At 44.9% G+C, this 16,342-nt stretch overlaps 1 long non-coding RNA gene across 1 annotated transcript in view; it reads right to left on the reverse strand.

Annotated features, from left to right (window-relative positions):
• The window catches only part of LOC141047987 (uncharacterized), a 170,192-nt gene extending 161,240 nt beyond the window's left edge, over nucleotides 1-8,952 (reverse strand). Inside the window, exon 1 of the long non-coding RNA XR_012219933.1 lies at nucleotides 7,920-8,952. This is a non-coding gene — a long non-coding RNA (uncharacterized lncRNA). The remainder of the gene's footprint in view (nucleotides 1-7,919) is intronic.
• Between the last annotated feature and the right edge of the window lie 7,390 nt (nucleotides 8,953-16,342).

Here is a 16,342-nt window from a genome sequence, read left to right on the forward strand (position 1 = left end):
AAGCAGCAGCGTTAATAACCTTGATTATCTCATAAGGACCAATGAATCAGGAACCCAACTTGTCAGAAGGAACCACAAGCTTGATATTTTCTGTTAATCGTACCTTTTCCAACCAAGTCTAAAGATTGGGCCTCCTGAACGTCTTATTAGTAGCTGATGTCTGACCACCCTGTACCCTCTGAAAGATCTCGCCATCTTCAGATCAAATAACCTTTAATTTATCCACATTTCTCAACCTCAGGGTATGTGCACACGGTGAGGATTCTGCTGCGTTGTACAATACCTTTATTTCCTATGGAAATTAAAAAAACGCTGTGCACATGCTGCGGATATTTCCGCATGGTTTTGCTGCGGTTTACAATCCACAGCATGTCAATTGTTTGGTGCAGAAACCCTGCAGTTTTACACCTCATCCATTATGAGGTGTAAAACCGCAGGCAAAACCACAGATAAGTCCTGCGGATTTACCTGCGGTTTGCTCTCCAAAAAAAAAAAAAAGAAAAAAAAACTACGTGTGCACATACCCTAAGGAGTGTCCATTGCAGTTGTCGAAGAAGAGCCCAAAACAAGAAATAGAAACGTACAGAAAAATTAAGTAGTTTTAATGGATTCCTGATATTAATAGCAAATTCAGCTAAATTATATTTTCTGGAACACAATGTAACTGTACAATGTGATTAAATTAACTTAGGGTTTTAGATTTAGGCAACCCACAGAGGGACCAAATGACACTATTAACTGAACCTGTCAACCACCATCCAGGTAACCAATTGCCTCCTGAGGGAAGGATATCAATGATGTCCATGGAGAGGAAAGTTCTCCTAAGGGTGGGTTGAGTCTTGAGAAAACTGGTGGGAGACATTTGGGGTGCCTTGGCACGCACATGTAACAAGGTGGCACTGCGTGGTAGTCGTGGGCAAGTTCACCAAGCAACAGTCAGCTTGCACCCCGGCACCTTGTACATGAAAAGATAAATAAAGTCCCTTGCACTGCATGTGCAGCATGCACCACAGCACACTCACAAGCTGTCAGATTCCCCTCAGCTGCTGCCATATCAGCTCCACAAATCACTTCAGAGACAAGGTCTTTTTCCCCAACAGCTTAACTTTACTAGACAACAGCTGTATTTGTAAAAAAGGCAGCACAAATTAAACAGACATCTTATCTTGGCCTGTCATCTGGACAGACTATTCCCTGAATCAACTTCTCTTTCCCAGCAAGCTCAACTATATCCCTGTAAAATCTCTGTCCTAATAGTGCTCCAGGCCCACCACCTTCCTGCCTCATCTCTGGTCCAACTGCGAGTAAAAGGATAATGGGCTCACCAACTTAGCAGCCTACTATTCCCAGCTACTAGCTTTGGATCCTTCCTTGAAGCAGTTCTGTACAAGATGGTGACCAACTGGATGATTTTCAGCCTGGGGCCCCTTACTGAAACAACTTTATACTAATGGCCTGGAATACTCTGCTCCATGGCCTGCCCTTGGACAAGCTGCCCAGGCATCTGCCTCTAATAATGAGCAACTTTCCTATACCTCCTTACTCTGTGCTGCTCTGACTCCTCCCATCTGCTGAACCCCTTTACTGCCTGTATCTAACACTTCTATTGATTCTATAGCTATACTGTGCCCCCCTATCCTAATCCCCCTATGGTCCTGCACTACTTACTCTTTCCGTCAGCTAAAGAACAATACATCATATTACAGTACATTACAGGGCACACAAAAGCAAAAACATTAAGGCTACTTTCACACATCAGGTTTTCGGCGTCAGGCGCGATCCAACGTCGTGCCGGAATGCCGGATCCGGCAAATGTTTTGTAAAACCTGATGTGCCGGATCCGGTTTTCTGCCGGATCCGTCTTGTTCTTGACAGACAAAACCGGATCCGTCTCATCCGGTTCATCCGTTTTTTCGACGGATTACGCCGGATCCGGTTTTTAAAATTGACCCTTGTGGCCCCTCAAGGCAGAGTACACTGGCAGGATGACAGTGTGAAAGATTTGTGCCTACTTGTGTACCTTCTGGACCAACAGTATATACCTTTGCCAACCAAAGTTGGCTATCTTGTCATGGTCTACTATTTTTAGCTTTAGGCCACAGGTGTGTACCTGGTTGTGTTTTATGCAAAGTATTTCACCTTTTAACAAAAGTTGTGTACATTGTTAGGAAATCACCAACAATAAACACAACTTTTTAGGTGAAATACTTTGCTTCAAACACAACCAGGAACACAACTGTGGCAAAAAGCTAAAATTTACCCACAGTTATACCTGGTTTTGAATACCTTTTTACCTTTGAAATACCCTGTATTTAACCTTTTTTTTAAACATAGTTGGCCGCAGAAAGAAAAGACAGACAACCATTGTGAAACGATAAAAGTTAAATTTAAAATTTTTTTTTTTTTGTAAAATGTTTTTAAAGTGCAAAAAACTTTTTTAATAAAGGTTTTAAACCCAATGGGCATTTTTATTAAAAAACACACATTACAAATCTGTGTATTGTGGGGTGGAAATACTGCTGGAGGGGCTGCGGGACACTTCGACACTGGGTGTGTGGAGAGAGGACTGGGATCGTGGTGGGGAAGGAACAGTTAGAGGTGAAGGTGTGGAAAAAACTACAGAATGGGTGGACATGTGGGAAGCAGAAGAGGTGGTGGGTGGTGGAGTGGAGGGTTGGGCAGGGACTGTAGGAGCAGATGATGGGGAAGGAGTTTGGTACGGGGAAGGAGTTTGGTACGGGGAAGGAGTTTGGTACGGGGAAGGAGTTTGGTACGGGGAAGGAGTTTGGTACGGGGAAGGAGTTTGGTACGGGGAAGGAGTTTGGTACGGGGAAGGAGTTTGGTACGGGGAAGGAGTTTGGTACGGGGAAGGAGTTTGGTACGGGGAAGGAGTTTGGTACGGGGAAAGTTGCTGGTATGTAGTAGGAGGGGGAGGATGAAAAGTGGCTGGAGGGGGTGCAGATGTAATAGGAGGGGGAGGATGGAAAGTGGCTGGAGGGGGTGCAGGTGGAGGAACTACAGTGGTGGGAGGTGGAGGTTGGGAGGTAACCTGCTGTAGAGCACCGTGGCACGAATGCATTACATGCATCTGCTGGGCAGGAGAGAGCGTTTCCATGCGCTCCACAACAGACCTGAAAAAGGTGTGGTTTGGCGAAGATCTTGCTTCTGAATGCATGGTTTGCAGAAGTGTCTTCACCTCCAGAATGCTGGAGTTGATCTGCTGAAAGCCTGCGGAGATTTGCTCTGACAAGACTTTGAGACAGTTCTGGAAAGATGCATTCAGATGCAATAACTCTTGCGCATAACTCTTTTCCTGACCGCTCTGCCGCTGCCGCCCAGTACCCGCAGGTGTACTAGAGGCGGCAGGGGCAGAAGGGTGGGGTAAAGGGAAAGCGATCTCCTCACCAGCAGCTTCATGTAATGTAGGCGGCCACGATGCTCCTGTGCTGGTGGATGGGACAGATGGGTCGAATGTGTGGGAAGGCAGGGAAGGTGCAGATGTACCGGGGCGGTCGAAGTGTCCCTCGGTGCCGGTCTCCTCAGGGATCGCCTCAGAAGGGTCCAATCGTGCAGGCTCCCGAGTGCTGCTCACCGTGCTGTGGAATAAAGAGAAAAAAACAACAATTAAAATACTGACATGGTATGGCCCTGGCTGAAAAAAAAAAAGTTACATCTTTTTCACATGTGGTGTGTAATATTTACCTTCTGGTGAGCATTGTTTCCCGGAGGAACGACAGGGCTTGTGCGTACTTGTACTTGCTCCTGCGTCCTCCAGATCCACTCGGGGCCCGCATCTCTTTATTGAACTCCTTCTTGAAACGATCCCTCACAGACCGCCACCGATTCACAATTCTGTTCCCTGAAACGAGAAAGGAGTGGTTAGTATACAACATCAGTGTTTCCCAAACTCCAGTCCTCATGGTCCCCAGGGGTCATGTTTTCAGGATTTCCATAGTAAATAGAAATCCTGAACACATGATCCGTGGGGACCACGAGGACTGGAGTTCGGGAAACACTGGTTTACATCAAGCAACCGGTACTGTATATACTTACGCTCTGTAATCTGGGCCCGAACATCGAGGTCCTCCCAGTGGCCCACAAGGAGCGAACAGATTTCCTCCCAGAGTCGTCGGGTAACGATAAGGTCAGCGTGGCGGCGGTCAGCCATATTCCAGAGCGGCTCCCTTTCTCTGACGAGATCGATGAGGTGGTCCACATCGAGTCCTCCATCCTCACCGTCAGAGTCGGGAGCACGCTGTGAAGGCTGTTAAAGAAAAAGACAAAAATAACATAATTAGCCTCCACATAAGAAATGAAATAAAAAGTGCAAAAAAACAAAGCAAAAATATTTATACTTACACGCTGGTCGCCGACGACCCTGGGAGGCACTGCGAGGACCTCTTGGCCGAGCACCAGATTGGGAAGACTAGAGAAGAAAACAAAAAATGTTATGTCTTTGGATGTAGGCATTTGTTTGCTGTGTGTGGTCTGCAGAACATTGTTTTCTATGTGTTGTGTGTAGTGTGATGTTGTGTTTCTGCGTTTGATGCAAAAAACTTACCAATTGTGAGCCCACTCCAAGCGTCTGTCCACCCCTTCCTTCTTCTGGGAGCTCCTCTTCATCTTGTGATTCCTGTTTTGAAATAAAAGGCAATAAATAGACATATATTACAGAGATGATGGATTTTGGAAATAAAAACTTACCGTCAAACGCTGACGATGCGAGGGAGGGCTCCCAGAAGAAGATGTGCTGTCCTGTTGATGGCCAGACTCCATGGCTGTGGGTATTGCTGCTGCTAGTGATGCCATTTCTGCTGCTGCATCTCTTTGGCGGCTGTTGAATAAAGAGAAACAAAGGGCCAATGAATATCTTGATATTCCATGGCCCTAGTTTGGAGGAATGGGGGATTTGATAATTACCGTCTCTCATCTGCTTCTGGACTCCCCTCCCGTTCAGCATGCTGCTCCATTTGGGGTGTTGCTGATGGTGCTGCTGCTGCATCTCTTTGGCGGCTGTTGAATAAAGAGAAACAAAGGGCCAATGAATATCTTGATATTCCATGGCCCTAGTTTGGAGGAATGGGGGATTTGATAATTACCGTCTTTCATCTGCTTCTGGACTCCCCTCCCGTTCAGCATGCTGCTCCATTTGGGGTGTTGCTGATGGTGCATCTCTTTGGCGGCTGTTGAATAAAGAGAAACAAAGGGCCAATGAATATCTTGATATTCCATGGCCCTAGTTTGGAGGAATGGGGGATTTGATAATTACCGTCTCTCATCTGCTTCTGGACTCCCCTCCCGTTCAGCATGCTGCTCCATTTGGGGTGTTGCTGATGGTGCTGCTGCTGCAGATGTCTGCTGCCTTCTCCTGCGCCTGGTTGCTGTCTTGGGTGGCATGTTGGGTGTGGCTGAGGGTCCCATTGTCTTGCTTTTATATATCTCCTGTGGGCAGAGCTACTGAGCATGCTCAGACCAAAAAAACCGGATCCGGCGCATTGCGGCGCTCATAGGCTTTCATTGTGTGAAAAAGCCGGACGTGCCGGATCCGGCGTGTCCGGCTTTTTCGCCGGAGACAAAAAACGTTACAGTAGACGTTTTTTCCAGACGCCGGATCGCGACACATTGCCGGATCCGGCGAAAACCGGATGAAACGCATGGCCATCCGGCGCGATCCGGCGCAAATGCAAGTCAATGGGGGGGAAACCGGATCCGGCATTGCATTTCGCAGGATCCGGTTTCTGTCAAAAGCGCCGGATCGCGCCTGACGGCGAAAACCTGATGTGTGAAAGAGGCCTAAGACACAAGCACTCTACAGTCTAACTAAGGTTAACCAAGAAAAAAAAAAAAAAAAAAGAAACTCCTCCTTGTTGTTACAAGTCAGATGGTATTGTAAATTCAAGTGTGACCTGCAAGCACAAGATCAAGAGACTCCTAGAGTACATATGAAAACCTGCTGAGGAACACTTTTTTGGCAAGAGTAGAGTCAGGGGCTTGCTCTTAGGATCTACAGATCTTTAGAACAAAAATCTAAGGAAACTTCAGACACAACTACACCCTCAGACTGAGAAGGACAGATACTTGGGGAGAATGCATCAGCTTTTGTGGACTTAATACGAGGTCTTCTCACCACACAAATCAAATATTGAAAAGAACAAAGCCCATCCAGCTTGCCTTGGGTTGAGTCTCAGCTTAACTGTCAACTATCCACAATTTTAGGTCATGATTCCTTTTGGTAAAATTTGTGAATAGGCGGCACACAGAAGTTAAGAGATGGGGTACCATGCGATAACTGCGTCTATAGTAAACTCAAAAAGGCACCGATGTCCACAATAAAAAGGATGTTTAAGGTCTGGCTAAACCAATATTGGATTAGTCAAGGAACCATTCCTTTAAGGGTGCAGTCACACTGCCGTATTACTCGAGCGGGAGTCACAATGCAATCCTTGGACAGGGTGTCTGCTCTCCTGGCAGCATAGGTTTCTACACAGCTGTCACGCCGCTCTGGTCAGGAGAGCCAATAGCCTGTCTGAGGATTGCGATGCCGGCATGAGTAATATGACAGTGAGTGCACCCTAATGTAAAGGCACAGATTGCCTCAGGCTTTTAACTAACATCTGCCTCTTTCTTACTCCAGTCAGTGAATGGTATGTCACACTGAGAATTGTTTTAATTAACTGTTCAGATCTTAATATGTCAAAGAAAATTTTGAAAGCCAGCAGACCTTCATTTGCCCAATAGGCATCACAAGACACTCAGTGACCCCTTGGAGTGTTAAAGCCAGTCTTCCACTTATCTTCTGATATGGATCATCCTGAGATCAAGCATTGGGAAACCAACAGGCTCTCAATAGCTGGTTGTAGAGATCAGGGATAAGTGGCAGCAGATACTGATTATTCCCAGTAATTGAGAAGTTAACAGTAGGCAATACAAGGTCTGAGACCAACTTTTTAGCAACAGAAGAAACTGGCACCTACTGGTGATCTTAACAGTATGATTAACCTTTTTTCAGACCGCTATGCAATCTTTTAAAACTAAGGGTCCCGTTTCACAAAGCGATGCACCAGTGATCCCGACACCGATTCGACCTGGTAAGGATCGCTGGTGCATTGTCACACAGCATCTATTCTGAGTTCTGCGTCGCCAACGAGTTCACTCGTCGGCATCAAACACAGTGATGCATGCTGGCCAGCAACGATGAAAAAAAAATGGCCCAGGACATTAGAGCAAGATCAGTGATATCCAGCAAGGGGGGGGGGGGGGCGGTCGTTGCTCTGTGTCACATGTAGCGAGATTGCTGTTGCGTCACAAAATCTGTGACACATCAGCAATCTCACTTTGTGAGATGGGGGCCTTAAAATGTTCTAGACAAGAAAGTTTATAGATTTAACACTTGGGGAGACAGAAGTTAGGTACCGGGTCTATGGGACAATCCATGTAGAGTTAGTTTTAGATTTGGACACAATACATCAGTATAGTTTATGAATTCATGAGGTAAGCCATTGGGTATGGTCATAAACATATCCACAGAGGTTCATACATTTCTGCTGACACTCAGGGCCACAGTGCACAATATCACCCTAGTGCCAGTCAAAGACCGAGTTTAGTTTGCATAAAAGGAATTCCCAAGACTACGTTTTTAAGAGAAAAAAGAAACAAAATGTAGTATTTTAACAAGCACGGACACCTTAGTGGCGTACTTCACCATGTCCTGGGTTAGAGGTGTACCAATAGCAGTGATCATAGGAAAACAATTTTAACGATGTTAAACTAAAATCCTTTGCCACCTTGGTACCAACAAAGCATGCTCTAAATCAATAAAGGCCTGAAGCCTCTCAGGTTTTTCTAGGTAAAAAAAGGTAACAATTTTGCGAGATCACAGGGAAATACCTTGGCGCCTAGATGGGCATCCTTAGACCCACCTAGGCGCTGAAGTTTCTCCAGTGGCAGTTGTCTGGAACAGGAAGACCTCGGATGTCCAGAATCTCCATAGTGGTTACCCAAAACTGACTTGTTCCTTTGTAGTTGATGTCAGCAAGTCACCTCAATCTGCATGGTCCCTTTTATTAAGGGCAACAGGGGCAGCAGTCTTCATAGGTGCAGCATCAGCAGTGTATTCTGAACAGAGTTTGCACAAACATCTATCCAGCTGGATTGCCAAGGACACGGCAGTAGCAAGGGTCAGAAGGTGGGAACTGAACCAACATGGATTTAACTTGGTCAGAGGGTCTAGAACTAAACCAGTTGTGAAGGGTCTGGTCATTCCACTGTATCTGTGGCACAATGCTTTAACTCTGCAATAATCCTTGGCTGGACGTTACCTCTGATGAAGTGCAGCTAATTTTCCTACAATGAAGGCTTCTCAGTCAGGGTCATCATATAGGAGCACTAATGCCTCAAAAAATGTGTATAGCAGAGAATCCTGAGGTAGCAGGGAGAAGGCCTGAGCACCAGGAGTTGGGGGAAAAAAAAGGGAAATACTGATGGCGCCTGAGAGGATTCTGGATACTGAATCTCTTCTGCAAAAATTCTGAACTAAATGGGCCTGGTCTTGCATTTTATCCACCACTACAAGGCAGAGGATCATTGTAGGCCACTTACAATGTTACATTTGTCAGGGGGATCATGCTTAAAATAGCTACCTTGGACAGACTTGGCACAAGCCACTCAGTATGGCAGTTTCCAGAGAAAACCTGATACCCTTTAACCCCTATACAGGGATCTGGTTTTACAACAGGATCCAATAGATAACTACCATCAGAAGGGCTGCTGTACAGAGGTCTCCAAGCATGGTCAAAGTAGAGAAGTCAAATCATAAAATTAGGAGGTGAACAGGTTGTCAGAATCTGGAGATCAGTGCGAGGAAAAAAAATCATTGAGAATAGCTACAAAACAATCCAAGAACAAAAGTCAGATTGCTCCACTGGGCACCCACCACATTACATGGAAGCAGGTCAGAAGTAAATGGCAGAGGACAGCTCGATCTCAGAATCTTAAATAGCCTGCAGCCCCACCCAACCCACACAGCAGTTAACTCTATGTCACCCAGTATGAATGGAACTACAAGTCCCAGAGAACAAAAATTAGAACTGTCTCCCCATATCACCCGCAACAAAGTCGCAACACCGGCTGGCGACAGAAGCGGCGGCAGGAAGGCCAGTCACTGATACAGAATTCAAAAAAGCCATCAGTTTTTCATTCCTTTGAAAAGAATCTGATTTTTTTCTCACTGGATCAGTTTCAAATGGAACAAAACAGATGGTTATTAAACAGATCCATTTTCCATAAACTTTAATGTTAAAAAAGCAAATTTAGTTTAAATCAGCGTTGTTTAACTGGACCAAAAATTTGCTCTGCAGAACTTTTGTTTTTTTTTAAACAGATTGCTGCTGGATTCTGATGATTACTAGACGTATGAACACAGCCTAATGTGTATGGGGGCCTTCCCCCTGACAGATGATGTCAGGAGAGACGAGCACCGGGCATGTCTGATTTTGTTCTTAGGCCACGTTCACATGTTCAGTATGTGGTCAGTATTTTACCTCAGTATTTGTAAGCCAAAACCAGAAGTGGGTTAAAAATACAGAAGTGGTGAGGTGTTTCTATTATAATTTTCCTCTGAATGTTCCATTCATGATTATGGCTTACAAATACTGAGGTAAAATACTGACCAAATACTGAATGTGTGAACGTGGCCCATTCCAGCAGAATCTGGCAATGACTCTCGCATGGAGAATACAAGAGGGATCCTGTGTATGGAGAAGGGAGAAATAGTTGCTGGACGACAAACAACCCCTTAGGCTAGGGTCACACTGCGTTAAAGCAGTCCGTTCAATGCATAGTGTTGACGGGCTGCGTTAACGTTATAGCATAACATGATTGCGTTATGCTATACCACTAGCACAGATGATTCATCTGTGCTAGCGGTGACGCAGCCTCGGACAGTGCAGCCCGCGTCTGAGGCTCCATCACAGAATGACGGCAAATCTCTAGCGCATGCCGATTATGGCATGCATTAGCGATGCGCCCGATAATAGGGGTTAATGGCAGCATTAATGGACTGCGTTACGTCGCGCTTTGCCGCGGTGTAGCGCAGTCCATCTAACACAGGGTTCCCCAACTCCAGTCCTCAAAGCCCACAAACAGATCATGTTTTCAGGATTTACTTTGTATTGCACAGGTGAAGCAATTATCACCGGAGCAATACTAAGGAATTCCTGAAAACATGATCTGTTGGTGGGCCTTGAGGACTGGAGTTGGGGAACCCTGATCTAACAGACTGCCATAGCGCAGTGTGACCCCGCCCTTACAATTATAAGGAGATAGACCGGACCGCGGGTACCAGCATGCCGGGTCCGGAACTGAAAAGGCTGCATCCTCTGTTCCCGGGGGGATACCTGAGAGGCGCTGACGTTCCCCTGAAGCTTGGGGGAAGCCCTATGGAGATGGAGCTTCCTGCTGACAGGAAGGGCCAGAAAAGAGTACGTAGCAGCAGGGGGATAAAAGGAAAGAGCGAGCTACGGACTGCAGTCTGGCACCGGTATGGAACAGCGCAGAGAGCAGCATGTAGAGCGGTGAGCAGAGCAGGTTCTGACACGGTGTACCCCAAATTACTTGAGAGCTGGCTGGACCACCAACCCCGAGGACACAGCACCCCAGCTGGGGAATGTAACTGGTGAGCTGTGAGTAAAAGTGTAGAAACTGCACTCTGCTGTGTCCTTGGATTTATTTACTGCATCACCTGCCTTGCACCACAACCACCACCATCATCTTTTACACCTACAACTGCCATGGGGCCTAGCTCTGCCCGTGGAGAGCTGTAACAACTCTGCTGCATCACCAACAGTCCCAGCGGTCTCTTTTGTAGTGTCAGCTATCACCTTAATTGCCGAACACCATGGGTGGCATTACAAATATATTTCCCCATAAACTACTACCCCCATCAAATATTTACGTTGCATGCCCAGGGTCATGGACTGGGTCACTGCTGCCGTGACATATCACCTGAAGGATCTACCGGCTCGGTAGCGAGTAACCCCAACCCTATGGGGCACTGCAAACACTTGTGCCTGTCTGGTGAAGAAATACAAAGTTTCATGGCACAGTGAGAAGGCCGTATAACACAGACGACATTCTCATCAGAGTGTGTGGACTAACTGGCGGTTCTCCTGACCCGAGTGTGACAGTTGCACAGAAATACATGCTGTCACATTCGGGTCAGTAGAGCCACTTTCCAGTCCGTGCATTGTGATACAATTGTTGTCTGTATTATACAGCGTGAGCCTTGTGGAAATGTACTAAGGATGTATGTGCATTATTTACCTGAGGATTTTCCACACCTAATGCAGGTCTATGGGACAATCTGCACATAAAATTCTGCGTGCCCGAAAGTGAAATTGATTTGCTGCTGATTTGAAAAATGCAGATCACTTAACACAGTGATAAAAAGAAGTGGCAGAAGATTTCTACAAATACCATCCACTGTGCTAGAATTGTAAGACACTGAATTTTTCACGCAACAAAAACATGCCGCATCAAAAATGTACCAAAAGCTCATGGTGGGAACATAGACTAACAATTATGGGAGGAGTGAACCTCCGCACGTGACTGTTAAGCTGTTAAAAGCCGTTGTCACACTCTGACAGTGGCATGCACGTGATTCTTTGTGTCCATCGTCACACCTGTGAAGTGTTTAGGGGTTGCTTTGACAGCCGGAAGTCTGTTGAAGACCTCCATGCTTGTCATTATGGAGCTCCTTTGAAACCAAACCCTGCCTGAGGCCGGGCTTCAAAGGAGACCATGAATTTTGATATCTGCAACAATGCTATAGCACTGCTGTATATAGCAGAAGCAATCAGACGATCACAGCTTCAAGTCCCCTAAGGGGACTATTAAGAACAGTGAAAAGTAAAAAAAAAATAAAATAAACCATCAAATCACCCCCTTTCCTCCTTTGAAAATAAAAAATTGAAGAAAAAATAACACACGTCTTCAGAAAAGTCTGATAGATTAAAATATAAAAACAATTAACCAAATTGGTAAACAATGTAAATGAAGAAAAAATTCAAGAACACCAAAATTTTGTCTTTTTGTTTGTTGCAATACCACAAAAAATGCAGCGATCAAAATGTCACTTCTATCCCAATATAGCATCAATAAAAACATTGTCTTGCCACCCAAAAAAGAAGCCATCACACAGCTCCTAGACTGAAAAGTGAAAAAGTTACTAGTCTCGGAAAATGACGACACAACCCTCAATATTTTTTTGGCAAACTTCAGATTTTTTTTCTGCACTAAAATAATTTAAAAAAATGGACATGTTGGGTATTGCTGTAATCGCACTGATGAGCAGAATTATATTTCAAGGTCATTTTACCATAAAATCTAAGCTGTAAAAACAAATCCCAAAAAACAGTGTCAGAATTGCATTTTTTTCACAAATTCTCCCCACTTGCTTTTTTTTCACATTTTTCAGTATATTATGTGGTAAAATGAATGACAAAAGTACAACTCGTCCCGAAAAACCAAGCCATCTTACAGCTATATGGACAGAACAATAAGATATGTCTCTGAAAAGAAGAGGAGGAAAAAACGGAAACGTTAAAAAAAAATGGCTGTATTGTGAAGGGATGAGAGGGACAGAATGAGGGAAGATCAATTTCCTCATTGAGATGGAAGGTTGGAATCACTTTTGGGTAGGAAAGAAGGAACAGGATGCAAAATCAGCACCAAAAGTACTACGACAAGCAAGTCACAAAAATACCGGACACGGCCAGACTCCAAACTACTCACTTGTGGTGGTATCAGTACTCTCGGGGGGCGTAATTTGACTTCATTAACTTGTATTATACTGTGACACCTAATGATATTTGGTCGCACGACAAATGACACCGTGTAGCCCCAGCCTAACTGTTACAGGTTCGGCTGGAGAGGTGGACTTGACAATCAAAATAGGGCTTCTAAAGGGTTTATTAGGCCAGAAATGGGGGTCCTTAACCCCTTAATGATGTAGGGAAGGTGACCTGACGGACGGATTTGTCAGCAAGTAGGAAGGAGGGTTTGCACATTTTAGGCAGATAGCAGTGATGACAGTGGGGAAACAGCTAGGAAAGTGTAGGTGACGTGCAGTACCTGGGGTTGACCACAAGATGGCTGGGAGGAGTGTGAGTTCAGGACTTGACAGCAGCCTAGGGCTTTAGAAACCATTGGTCATGGGGGGCGGAGTTACAGGGAATCGGGAAAGTTAAAATTTGACAGGAGGGTTCCAGAAAGTTCCCGTCCCGGTAGGAGGTCAAGAGGAGAGAAGCCTGTGGCAAAGTGGGTGTTGTGAGGAAAGCTCAACCAGGGGACTGAGGAGAGAAGTCAGGGGGGTGGTCCTGACACGAAGTACCGCAGTACAGACGAGGTCCAGAGGGAAAGCATACCGAATTTGACGACGACAGCTGACCAGTAATATGACTGTTGGTGTACAAGCCTAAGGCGGCCACAGTGACCAAACTGGCAGGAACGTCACTAAGCTGAGAAAGGGACCGGGTGTGTATCTACATCCCAAGTGAAAGCATGGTGTGTGTGTATCGGGGCCTGGAAACGGAGGGCCGTCAAGGATTTGTGGTGTGTTGTCAGAGCCTTTAGTCGGACGGCGGAAAATAAACTTGGACCTGTTGCACCCAAAAACTGCCTCCATCTTGTGTCTGTACGTTACTGCGCGGTATACAGAGGGACCACCCCCCTGTCTGGCCTACTGACCCTACAATGACAAGAGGTATTTTTGGCTTTCCATTTTAATTTTTTGCTTCCCGTATTTCTGGAGCAATACATTTTTTTCATTTTTGGTCAAAATGGCCATGTGAGGGCTTGTTTTTTGTGGGATGAGTTGTACCTTTGACCGACGCCATTGGTGTTACCATGTTGTGTACTAGAAAATGGGAAAAAAATTCCAAGTGTGGTGAAATTGCAAAAAAGCGCAATCCCACACTTGTTTTTTGTTTTGCATTTTTTACTAGGTTCACTAGAATCATAATGGAAGGTCAGTTTTAGCATTTAAAGGTCATTATAAGTTCATAGACACCAAACATGTCTAGGTTCTTTTTTATCTAAGTGGTGAAAAAAATTTCTAACTTTGTTTTAAAAAATGCACCATTTTCTGAAACCCGTAGCGTCTTCATTTTTCGTGTTCTCTGGTTGGGTGAGGGATTATTTTTTTGTGCACCGAGCTGATGTTTTTAATGGTAACATTTTGGCACAGATAATTTCTTTTGATTGCCCGCTATTGAATTTTAATGCAATGTCATGGCAACCAAAAAAAACGTAATTCTGGGGTTTTGACTTTTTTTCTTGCTACGCCGTTTAGCAATCAGGTTCATCTTTTTTATTGATAGATCGGGTGATTCTGAACTCAGCGATACAAAATATGTATATACACAGAGAAACACAGATCGATTGAATCCAAAATGAATTTTAGAGAAATATATCCAACTTTACTTTAACAAATGTTTACAATAAATATCCACAGCAAAATTGCACATAAAAACTGACACCAAAAGCCAGGAGGGAAAGCAAAAGGGGTGACACTTAACCCACTGCACCAAAAAGCTACACCATACTCTATAGAGAGCCCAGATAGCATGTAAATATAGCGTCGCTGCCTACACTCATTATAATCACAACCATAATAGGTCTGAGAAGACAGCGAACCCACAGGGCTGACTCATCATGATGAGGAGGCGTAGCGGTAAAGCGGTCCCATAAAAAACATAGTCACGCCATAATGGCAAATATATAGCAAAGGGAGAGCTTACCCTGTGGTGCCCTGTTGCCACAGACAGTGGAAAAATCCCCCTCAAAGAGATACAGCTTGATCGGGCAAAGGACATTTTGTATCCATGGTAGCAGTCACATGTCTAAACATGTGACATAGGTAAACCAATCAAAGTGGCCATATCGGCGCATGCGCTGCGCCACCACCAGGTCCTCCAACATGCAGTCAGACGTCCAGCACTGGAGCGCATGCACAGGGGCACTCAGCGACAACACCTGTGCCACAGGCTCAAAGGGTGCCGACCCAATGGGGAGGATGCATGGAGGGCACATACCGCATGCGCACAGCCACTATATGAAAGTGCCGATATGAACAAAGGTCATGGTTCATATAGGAGTACAATTGCATATGTGAAGATTTAAAAACAAAAAACAATCAGGCACAATTACAGTCCTATTGTTCAGTATAGAATAGCTACATTGACCAGAAAGATAATCACATATTTAAATGACTCATAAATACAGATCCCCCTTTCTATCCATATTAATAGTTACAAGACATCAATCATAAAACACCTCTCATAAATGAGAAAAAGGGGGGAGGGAACGAAGAGATTAATTCAAGTCATGTAGATGAATCCAAGTCGGGGTAAAATTTTCATAGAAATCCAGTTCTGTTGCAGCTACATGGCTGGAACAAAGAAAGGGACAGTAACGGTTCCATTCGTCCAGAACAGCCAAAAGTGAAGAGAAACTAAAAAAAGGAAAAAACATATAAAGTTAAAAACAAAATAAAAACCACAGACATGGGAAGATATACACAGTGGTGGAAATGGCAAGGAGAAAAAATGACAAAAAATGACCACAAGAAGGGGGCAAAGCTCAGAGACTCGTTGAGACCTTTCAGGGTGACTGTGTCTAGAGTGACAATCCACTTTGTCTCTCTTTGGGGCAAAATTCTCTTATAGTACCTGGCTCTGATCCCTAAATGGACACAATCGATTCCTCTCACCATGAACGTTTGTGGGTCACAGTTGTGCACCAACTTAAAGTGACAAGGGATCGTCTTCAGGGTAGAGAGATCGGCCACTGTTTTGGCTGCCAGAATGTCACGCACATGCTCACGGACTCTCACATGTAGTTCTCTTGAGGTTAAACCAACGTATATCATGGGACACCCGCATATAGCATAGTAAACAGCATTAGTATTACCACACGATATACGTTGGGTAATCCGAAATTCTCTTGATCTATCAGAGTTGTAGAAAGTAGAGCATCGCAAAACATTCTGGCAGGAAAGACAGTGGCCGCACGGGACAGAGCCGGGTACTGGGCCCCTAGTACCAAATGGATTAGTTGGTGCAGGAACATAATGGCACCTAAAAAGGAGATCTTTTAAGTTTTTGGACCTCCTTGAGGTCATCAGAGGATAATCTCCAATGGCCTGATTTAATGAAGGTTCGGAGCTCAATACAGTCCAGTGTTTGGTGAGAATTTCCCTCATATGGTCCCACTCATGGTTATAGGTTGAGATAAAATGAACAGAACCAGAATTACCAGAGGCTCCACCACTCACACCATCCCTTCT

Source organism: Dendrobates tinctorius, unplaced genomic scaffold, assembly GCF_039654945.1.
Source record: "Dendrobates tinctorius isolate UK_male_01 unplaced genomic scaffold, ASM3965494v1 ptg000131l, whole genome shotgun sequence".
Classification (NCBI taxonomy): Eukaryota; Metazoa; Chordata; class Amphibia; order Anura; family Dendrobatidae; genus Dendrobates; species Dendrobates tinctorius.